Source organism: Rhagoletis zephyria, unplaced genomic scaffold (assembly GCF_001687245.7).
Source record: "Rhagoletis zephyria isolate East Lansing unplaced genomic scaffold, Rhagoletis_zephyria_1.1 Rzeph_scaffold_00615, whole genome shotgun sequence".
NCBI lineage: Eukaryota > Metazoa > Arthropoda > Insecta > Diptera > Tephritidae > Rhagoletis > Rhagoletis zephyria.
In genome coordinates this window covers 135277-145627 of record NW_016157699.1, presented here as the reverse complement: position 1 = coordinate 145627, position 10351 = coordinate 135277, and the positions used below count along the sequence as shown (strand labels likewise).

The 10351-nt window shown below is 39.3% G+C and overlaps 1 long non-coding RNA gene across 1 annotated transcript; it reads left to right on the top strand.

Annotated features, from left to right (window-relative positions):
* Positions 1-6093: 6093 nt before the first annotated feature.
* Positions 6094-8219, top strand: LOC108360720 (uncharacterized). Its single transcript, XR_001847172.1, has 3 exons — positions 6094-6517; positions 7502-7788; positions 7853-8219. It is a non-coding gene; the product is annotated as an uncharacterized LOC108360720 (long non-coding RNA).
* The last annotated feature ends 2132 nt before the right edge of the window (positions 8220-10351 follow it).

Below are 10351 nucleotides of genomic sequence, written 5' to 3'. Positions count from 1 at the left end.
TGTTTGTGCACTGAAATAAACAGACTTGTTTTGAATCAAGAATCGGCAGCATTGCCTCGTTTTGTTCTAACTTGTCTCACAAATAAAAATAGGCCTTGAGGCCATCACCCTTTTAGCGTGGCTCGCTTAAAGCCAAAAATTGAACAAAAATACCAAAAGGTGAAATGAACACCAAACACCAAACATAACATGGCGATCCTGCCACTTTTCAAACATAACACAACTAATTTCTCTAAACTCCATTTCCCACTCAGTCCAAATAGCGCTTTGAATTTTACATACAGCCTCCCCCAAGGTGAGATCCATTTTGATAGGTAATCCCTCACTAACTGCAGCCTTTGCAAACTGATCCGCTTTTTCGTTAACTCCAATACCTACATGACTAGGCACCCACACCAATATGGCACTGACGCAATTTGACTTAGCAATCATAAAGTCATGCGTGTGATTGTTGAGGGGCATCTCAGAGCGATGGCCGATGTTAAGAGTGCGGCTAGTGATACTGCTGACGCAATTAAAAGAGTGCTTGACGCGTTTCAGCAGCACCTACGTAAACTTAAGGCTTTAGGTCGTCCAGTGCACTTTTGGGACGATTGGCTTGTCGTGAGTGATGAGCCCCCAACGTTCGAACAATTGTCCACATTTTTAGAAGTCAGGTGTCGTTCTGTGGCTATGCTTTCTTCGTCAGCTACAGCAGTACATCCGAAAGGCAAAATGTCTAGACAAAAGTTTTTCACGCAGTGAAAACCCAAAATAGCTCGAGTTGTACATATTGTAATGGGCCGCATAAAATATACAGTTGTGAGAAGTTTCGACGCAAACGGTAAATCAAAATTCGTTAGAGACTCGCGCGTGTGTACGAACTGCCTCAGCTCAGGCCATTACAAAGCGAAATGCAATAGCGCGTCCGCATGCAGGGTTTGCCATCAACGCCATCACACGTTGCTACACAATACCGCTTCTACAACCAAGGTCACAACAACCGCTGATTTAGTCAACAACGTATCTGCTGCTATCATATATGTAATACTTCTATATTGGTAGTAAGCTAACATCTCAATGTGTAAGCATTCCGAAATCAAAGCGAGACAGTCTAGTACTGTTTTTGTCAATGTATTGTGTACTTGAGTGCCGTTTTTGTAAATGTGTCGTGTACATGTTTATTTATAAACGTATGTGTTCCTTTTCTTTCGTACGTGTTTATTGATATATCTTTACTGCAGTGTTTTCGGACGGTACTAGCTCTTACTGCCAATATAGGAGTATTACATATATGGCTGCTATGCCGTCCTCCCTAACCGCAAACACCGTACCGCAACCAAACGCAACTGCTTTTCCTGTTGGTGATCCTTCCGCATACATTGCTTCCACATGCATTTCATCGTGTTTGAATTCCAATTCAAATCCGCCGCAACCAAAAGCAAGAACGGTACTATTGACAACCGCCTTCGTCAAAGTACGCGATTGTTCCGGTTACTGGCAACCCGCTCGCTTGTTGTTCGATTCTAGCTCGCATACCCCCTTCATAACCGAGGCGCTAGTTCAACGTTGGGTCTACCACGAAAGGTGTCTGAAGTTTTCATCACTGGAATTGGGTCGTCGCAAGGAGGTCGTTCAAGAGGGGAGGTACTACTTTCCCTGTCATCTTTTTGTTCAGGTCAATGTTTCAATGTCAACGCATTGATTTTACCAAAAATCACGAGCGAATTGCCAACGCAATCGTTAGCAGTTTCAGCTTTGCTGCATGTGCGAAGCTTGTTCCTTGCCGATCCGCAGTTCACGAGGCCTGGGCGTATCGACATCTTGATAGGTATGGATGCCTTGGATCAGTTTCTTTGCGCTGAGTTCCGTAAAGGTCCACCTGGTACGCCGATGGCTCAACGAACAGCTTTCGGTTGGACGCTGTTTGGCAGCGTGGACGGAATCGAAACTGCTCCGTCTCATCTGCAGTCGCTGAATTGCGACGTACAGCTGTATAGAGCGCTTACCCGATTGTGGGAGCTGGAAGAAGTACCACAAAAGACCCATATCACTGATGAATAGCGTTATTGTGAAGACTGTTTCGAAGCAACGCACCGCAGAGCATCGGACGGTCGATTTGTAGTGGAGCTGCCACTAAAATCTGACGTTCCCTTGGGAGCATCACGAAATAATGCTGTTCGAAACCTACTAAGGCTTAAGAGAAGACATTATCGAGATGAAAACTTACGCCTGCGCTACAATGAGGTTATGAAGGAACTCATCGAGATGAAACATATGGAGCTTGCACCAGAATCATCAAACCAGACGTTTTATATGCCGCACCATCCTGTAGTAAAGGAGTCCAGCCTCACGACTAAGCTGAGGGTTATGTTCAATGCATCCGCTAAATCCGCCACCGGAAACTCGTTAAACTACGCCTTATTTGTATGGCCCCAATTGCAGCAAGATTTGTTTTCGATTTTAACGCGCTCCAGAATGCATCGTTACGCAGTAACCGCGGACATCGCAAAAATGTACCGCCAACTCTGCGTATCGCCGAAACATGTAGATTTACAATGAATTGTCTGGCGTCGTGATCCCTCTTTGCCAATACAGGATTATCGCATGTTACGTGTGACCTACGGTGTGGCAGCCGCGTCCCACCTTGCAGTCAAATCGCTACAACAAACCGCAAAATGTTCGTCGAACGTTTCTGAGAAAGCTGCTTTCGTTATTCTCAACGACTTTTACGTGGACGACCTCTCACTGGTACAGCTTCCAAAGCAGAGCTGATACTTTTGCAAAGAAACATATCTGGAATACTCCAGCAAGGTGGCTTTGAACTCCGAAAGTGGGCGTCGAACTGTGCCGAGTTTAGCGAATATATTTCGAACGCGTCGAAGACTATATCGCACTATCTGGTCGAGGGTAAAGATGTTCACGCTTTGGGATTAATGTGGAACACCGAGGACGATTTCTTGACGTTCACAATTAGCATGAAAAAACCGCCCGCGGCCTTAACGAAAATAACTTTTTTATCGGATGCCAGCACGCTTTTCAACTCGCTGGGACTGCTTGCTCCAGCGAGGATAAGATCGAAGATGTGGTTCCAGGAGATTAAGCGCGATAACGTTGGTTGGGATGACCTTATTCCCGACTCCATTGCAACAAAATGGTTGGAGCATCGAACGGAGCTGAAGGTAATTTCAAATTTAAAGATTTGTCGCTGGCTTGGTCTAGGAACGACGGGGTCGCTTACAGAACTGCATGTTTTCGCTGACGCATCTGAACGCGCCCATGCCGCTGTTATGTACGCACGCACCGGGCAAATCGACGGCAGTGTCACCGTCGCGCTGATTTCATCAAAAACCAACAACAACAACAACATTGCCGCGACTAGAGCTGTGCGCTGCGCATCTAGCCGCCAAACTAGTACGACGCGTTCTGCACAGTTGGGGTGATCTCCGCTATCCGCTGTATGCATGGACAGCCTCCACCATCACGTTGGCGTGGCTACAAGATCAACCTAGCAGATGGATTACCTTCGTCGCCAACCGTGTTGCTGACGTTCAAGAAACCCTGCCTCCAGAGGGCTGGAGAGGTGTAATCCCGTCCGAGCTACTGCGTCAACAGCTTTGGTGGACTGGTCCTGAATTTCGGAAGGGTCCAGACGAGTTCTGGAAGAAACCGTTACCAAAGAATTCTCCGCTTGCGAAGATGATTATCCGTGAGATACACGAGTTTACACTACACGCTGGGCCCCGCATCATGCAGACAGTCTTGCAACGCCGATATTGGGTTATTGCCGCCCGCAGCTTAATCCGCAGCATTTACCACAAATGCGTGAAATGCACCTTGTTTAACCGCAATCTCACCACACAGTCTATGGGAGACTTGCCTGCAGCTCGAATTACGTATGCCCGTTATTTTACACGCACCGCTGTCGATTTCGCTGGGCCCTACAAGTATAAATTCACCCATGGAAGAGGGGCGAAGGCTACTAAAGGCTACATTTGTTCATTTGTCTGCATGTGCACTGGCGCGATGCATTTAGAATTTGTTGGAGACCTGTCAACGCTAGGGTTTCTTAATGCTTTCAAGAGGTTCATATATCGCAGAGGTTATTGCAAGCTGATGACGTCCGACAATGGCACAAATTTTGTTGGCGCCGAGAAGGAGTTGCGGAGTGCGTTTCAAACGTGCATGGCCGATACCAGACTACGTTCATTTTTCGCGGACTCCAAAATCGAGTGGCGTTTCAATCCCCCGTCTGCGCCTCACATGGAAGGTTACTGGGAAACTGGTATTAAGCGAACAAAATATCATCTTAAACGCGTACTGGGCGAAACTCTTCTGTCTTATGAAGCGTTCAACATGCTGCTGACAGAAGTGGAAGCTTGCGTAAACTCCCGCCCGCTCTGTGACAACTCTACATCTGTTGATAACCTAGAAGCCCCAACTCCCGGTCATGTCCTTGTCGGTGAACCGCTGAAATCACTCCCAGAACCTGAGGGTCAAGGGTTCTGTGGCAGTCTTCGTCAGCAATGGCATGCGATCTCTGCCATAAGACAGCATTTCTGGCGACGATGGCGAGACGAGTACCTTCTCAGTTTACAGCGTCGCTCAAAGTGGATTCGTTGCTCACGCAACGTCGAAGAAGGCGATGTGGTCGCAATTTTCAACGAGCCTACTCCGCCGACAAAGTAGACGCTGGCGGGAGTTATAAAATGCCACCCCGGTACAGATGGACTCATACGAGTGGTCACTTTGAAGACGCCAAATGGCGAATTGGTTAGACCGATCGTGAAGCTTTGCGTTCTGCCGACGAGAGGCGACTAGTTCTGCGAAGAAGATCCATAGACGTGAAGTATGCACATTGGCATTAAGTCATACCTTTTAGTATTTTTGCATTGTTAATTAATTTGCCTAATTTTCCACACTGTAATTGTAGTTCAAATGTTGAACTTATCATGGTTAGTTCAAGGGCGGCGGTATGTTGGGTTCAGTTATGCTAATTGTAAGGTTTTGGTATGATTATTACAACATAAGGGTTAATGCACAAGTCTACACAAACGTAGCGATTGTAATTTGACATTCCTCTTTTTGCTTTGTTCGTAACACTTAACTATAACTAGTTTTATAAGAACTTATTAAACTCTTGTCTAGGAGAATTCGTTATGTACTCGACCCGCTTACACGTTCGCCGCCGCTCAGTAACTTTTCGCTAGTTGTACCCGAATTTTTTATATTAGTGAAAACCCTGCCTGAATATTTAGATTCATTAGTTTAAGTAAGCTAAATAAAAGGAACTGAATCCCGAGATACTCCGCGTTTTATTTGGACATTTATTTGGAAGGGATTCCGCCGCATCAAGGTGTATATATTTTCAGCTATTAATTTTAGATTTATTATATAATAAAATAAATTGTAATTTTTAATTAGTATTAGTTTTAAATGTATATCGATATTTTAAGATGTATATATTTATTAATTCTAGATTTATTAATAATAAAATATATTATTTATAATTTGTATCATCAACTATTCTTTTTTGATGAATTATATAATAAAATATTATGGGTATTGACCATGTCGTAAAGTCGTTAAAATTTTCAATGTAAAATAACTGTTAAAATGAAATTATAGGATGTGTAACTACGCCAAATTTTTTTAAACTTCTATAATATATTAGTAGCTGTTTATACTCTACGAATCCTTTACAACCTTGGTAACCGTTATTTTACAGTGAAATATTTTACGACTTTCCGATGCTTACGACATGCTAATTATAATCATTTCTTTTTAATTAATTTAATTTATATTTTTAGATTAACATAAAAAATAAAATTTTACTACTTAAAAACATGTAAATATTATTATTGTATACATGTTTGTACATAACACACGCACACGCGCTCTAAAACACATATGTACATATTTTACCTTAATTCACAAAGGCCTTAACCAACACTTTTTCGAAACTACGTTTTTCACAGATTTTGGTGGGATGTATTAAAATACACATTAAAAATTTTTAAGTGTTAGTACCAAAAACAAAGCAGTTACATGCCACTTTTTAAAAAGCCCTACCTGTTTTTGATACTCTTTTTATAATGTTTTTTGCTTTTCCTCTTAAATTACAAATTTTTTGGTTAAAGAATTTGTGAATTAAGTTGACGATGTAAATCTATGGCATTTTGATAAAGCAACTTCTGGTATAGCATATTTCACGAGGCAATGCTTTCTAACCAGCTTATGAGATGGTAATAAAATTTACCGGTTACACAGAATGCAAAAAGGGTTTAAAAATTAACAGGAACTTTATTTACTGGTTACACAATGAAATATATAAGACAAAATGGCCTATCTAGACATAAGTTATTTTACCAAAACGCCACATATATGTATATTCTCAAAACGTTATTTACATTTATTAATATAACATTATTTTTGATTTTTTTCTAGGAAATACAATTGTGATTGATTTGAGGTGTTGGCGTGCCATTCAGGTGATTTCATCAGCGAATAGCTATAGCGTAAAGGCGCGAAAAACGAGGTAAATATATTTTTTTAATACAAATAGAAATTTGTTGTAACTTTTCTATATATATCTACTTTTAATATGTTTTCCAACTTTTATTAATTAAAATGCATTTGAATTAGTGGAGTAGTAGTTTATTTGCTATTTTCTGTTATAGCTTTTATTACTTCTAAAATCTACTTACGCTAATTCACATCGGGGTATGATTTAAGGACATATATATGTGACCTGGTCTACGAAAAGGGAGCTTACGTGCGAAAACTAGTTTTCTGTGAAAAAGCTGTTAGAAGTAAGCAACTCGTTTCGTCAGTTTCTCATTATCTCGTTAATTGTTCTCCGCGCCGGACGTCCAGTAAGTGTTGTTGTTGGTCCAGTAAGTGTTGTTGTTGGTCGGAATATTATTATAGTTCATCGTGTAAGTTGCTAGTGTGGAACATTTAAAAAAGTAACACTGAAGAAGTGACGTTTACTGTTTCTGTTGATTATNTCATGAAAAGATCTCAAGGAAAACGACAACAAAGAAAAATACATAAACTACTCAGCATTATTATTTTTGGCCCATAATACGTTTTTCTAGTGTATAATCATGTCTTTATAGCTTATAATTCAATGTATTTTGTTCATTACCAATAAATTATATTTTGTCGTGTTTTTACTCTTCTTTCTCTACATTTTTAGTACACTTCTAAGCAAGTTAGGATTTTCTGCTTTTCACCACGTGAAAAAGCATCTCATCTTCCATCCGAATCAACCAAAAAGTGAAAATTGATTTTTTGACACCTAAGCCCCCTTTCCGTAGACCAGGTCACATATATCGTCGTTTAAAATAAAATAAAATTTGCAATTTTTTTTATGTAAATAAGGCAATTTCGGAGAAATTGTCAGTTATGACTTTCAATGTGTGACCATCGATATTTGTATGTATGTCTGTAAATCTTACTTTGTAAATTTATTACTTTGAAAATGTATTTCAATTACTGGTATTGTTTTATTTTGTAGTTTTGCAACTACTATTTTATTGTTCTGCAACCCGTGGAAGTGGTTACTTTTTAACATTTGCTGCTCTGTTAACATTAAAATTCCTTGCAAACAATGTATGCTATCAGAACTGCAGTGGAATGCAGAAAATAGCAGTGGAATGCATTTTTTAAAACTACATTTGCGCATTACAATATGTGGTATCTATTTTCATAGTGCAATGCTTGACTGAACTGGCTGCTTGTTTAGAGTCAGACACTGTGGTCCTGGTCCCTGTGGCTGACTTCGTTGGGTGATCATAAATCCAGGTTAGTATTTTGTAAATTCATTGTGAATACAGAAAGGTGAATTAATTTTTTTATCTTTTTATAGGTTGGGCAAATGCGTACGGATAAATCTTTTCCACCTTACGACTTAATAAAAAGTACCCAAGAATTTCATCAATGTTTTCGTCATTGAAGATCAACAAAATTTTTGAAAAAGTTTTAGCTGTAGAGATATATTTTTTTTATAAATTTAATTAATTGAAATTTTCGTCCTACTAAGGTGTTTCGTGTTGGCTTTTGTAAGACAGTCTACAGTGCTAATGCGCCACTTACTAAAACGTTGGCTGAGTTTAATTATATTCCGAATATAATAGATTTGGACCTCTCTGGTACCAAACATTTATTTCAAACGCAAATAACAAAATTATTTTCTATGTAATAACTCAAATTAATTCAACACACATGTTTTAATATTATTGCCTTGTATTATTAATTATCTACTGTATTTTTATTTCTATTTTTATTATTAATACTAACTATTGTTGTTAAGTACAAATTTTTTAAATGTCTGTTCTGATTTGATTCAAGACATTAAATAAATAAATATTATTAAATTAAAATGAAATTTTGGTTTTTATTTACGAAGGATTAAAAAAAAGGTAACTGCTTGAAATGAACAGAGTAACAAAAAGGTGACCGCTCGGGTAACCGACGCACCAGGTCGAGGTAACAAAAAGGTAACCAAGACGGTAACCCTTTGCTAACGGACAGGTAACCGGCAGAACGGTTTGAGGTAACCACCGAGTAACCTGTAGGGTAGCTAGCATAAAAGGGTTCTGCTAACAACAGAGTAACAGCTGCAGTAACTAGGAATCCCGTTAGCATGAGAGCAACAGAAGCAAGCTCAAAAGCAATGGGATAGAGTGAATAAAAACATCACACGTAGGCATGATTCAATAATGAAAGGTTTTGTAAGAAAAACTTTCTCTCGCTCTAATTTTATCAATGACACTCCCACCCTACTCCTAAAAACAAACACAGTGATATTTCTTTTCCAAATTTCTTTGCAAGTTTTAAGAACATTTTTAAATTGTTAGTAGTGAAATTTTTACTTTTTAAATTTGAAGAAATGTTTGTTCTGCATTCGCTGGCGCCAACAAGACAAAATGGGTGAGAATCGTTGGACTACAGAAATTCAATGTTAAGAGACGAAATTCCCTTAAATGCCGAAATGTATTTGTCGATATTCGTGGAGACCTCTTGATTCTGCCAAGTCGCTGTAAAGTAAAGCGTTCAATGAGCCAACGAAGGTATTTAGGTATTGTACTCCACGACACAATCCTGGTGTCTCCGAATGAGATTTTGACGCAATATAACATTGCCAAACCGCATCCATAGGCCCAATCGTCACACGACAGCTCGGTTTAGTCAATGGCGCGATGTAATTGCACACTTAAAAGGTGTACGCACGAGGCGAATGTTGGCTGGCGACCAACTTTATTGAAAGCGATTAGCTGAAAGTAGAATGCAAAGTTGAACAATACAAACGCCTTTTTATGGCGAATATTTTAATATTTTTTTATATTTTGATATTTTTAGTCATTCAAATTTTTTTTCGTGCAACCCGGCGGGAGTTGAACGCAAAAGTTGCCTGAAAAATCGCCTCGTGCGAAAGCCCCATTACGCCACTTCTCATTTGACGATGTAGATCACGTTCCCTATCTCAGTCGTTCAGTAGCTGCGTGCTCTGAGTTCGTCCGGCACCAATCGCCAACTGCGGCTGTGCAAGCCAGTGTTGAATATTTTCCCCAGAACATAAAAAGTGCGACATCAAAGAATTCGAAACAATCGAGCCATAACCGCGAAAGAAACGTAAGCTCCAAATTTTTTTATTTGCCGTTTTTTTGTTTAATAAATATTGCATATTTTCCGCAAACAAATAGCTTCTTCATGTCCATCAACTGGCAAACAAATACAACAAAAAAAAAGCTGAAAGTGGACCATCCATTCTCGAGTTATGCGCCATCTGACGTACGCAAGTTTGGTATAAACATAGAAATATTTATTTTTAATAACAATAGGGGGTTATATTCGATGTAAATAAGCTTGTTTAAATTAAATAATTAAATCAAATTCGTTTTTGTTTTAAAATACCACCATTCACTATTATCCACACGTTTTTATAGAATTTAGCTCCCATTTTAGGAAGTGTGATTGAATTCTTCCCCTTTTTCTTCTGCTTCCAAAAACCATCCCTGTGGGTGGGAGTGCCAAATTTTAGAAAAAAGCTACTTACAAAACCTTTAATAATTGAATCATGACACGTAGGTGTAGCAAGGCGAGGAAGTATCAGGCCTGTTCCGGTTTTCGATTTCGAGTGAATTTTTCGAATTCGATTTGACTACCTGTTGTGAGCTTCACAAATCGACTAAATTTTTCGATTTCAATTCGAGTGCTTTTATGCAAGCGAATCGAAAAGTAATCCAAAAATGTGCATTAATTATTATGATAGATGGAAAACATTTGTATTAAGAAATTTGATGTCTTGAGATTGTTTCCGTTTTATTTTTTTTCCTTTTTAATTTAGTTTTTATGCATAATAACA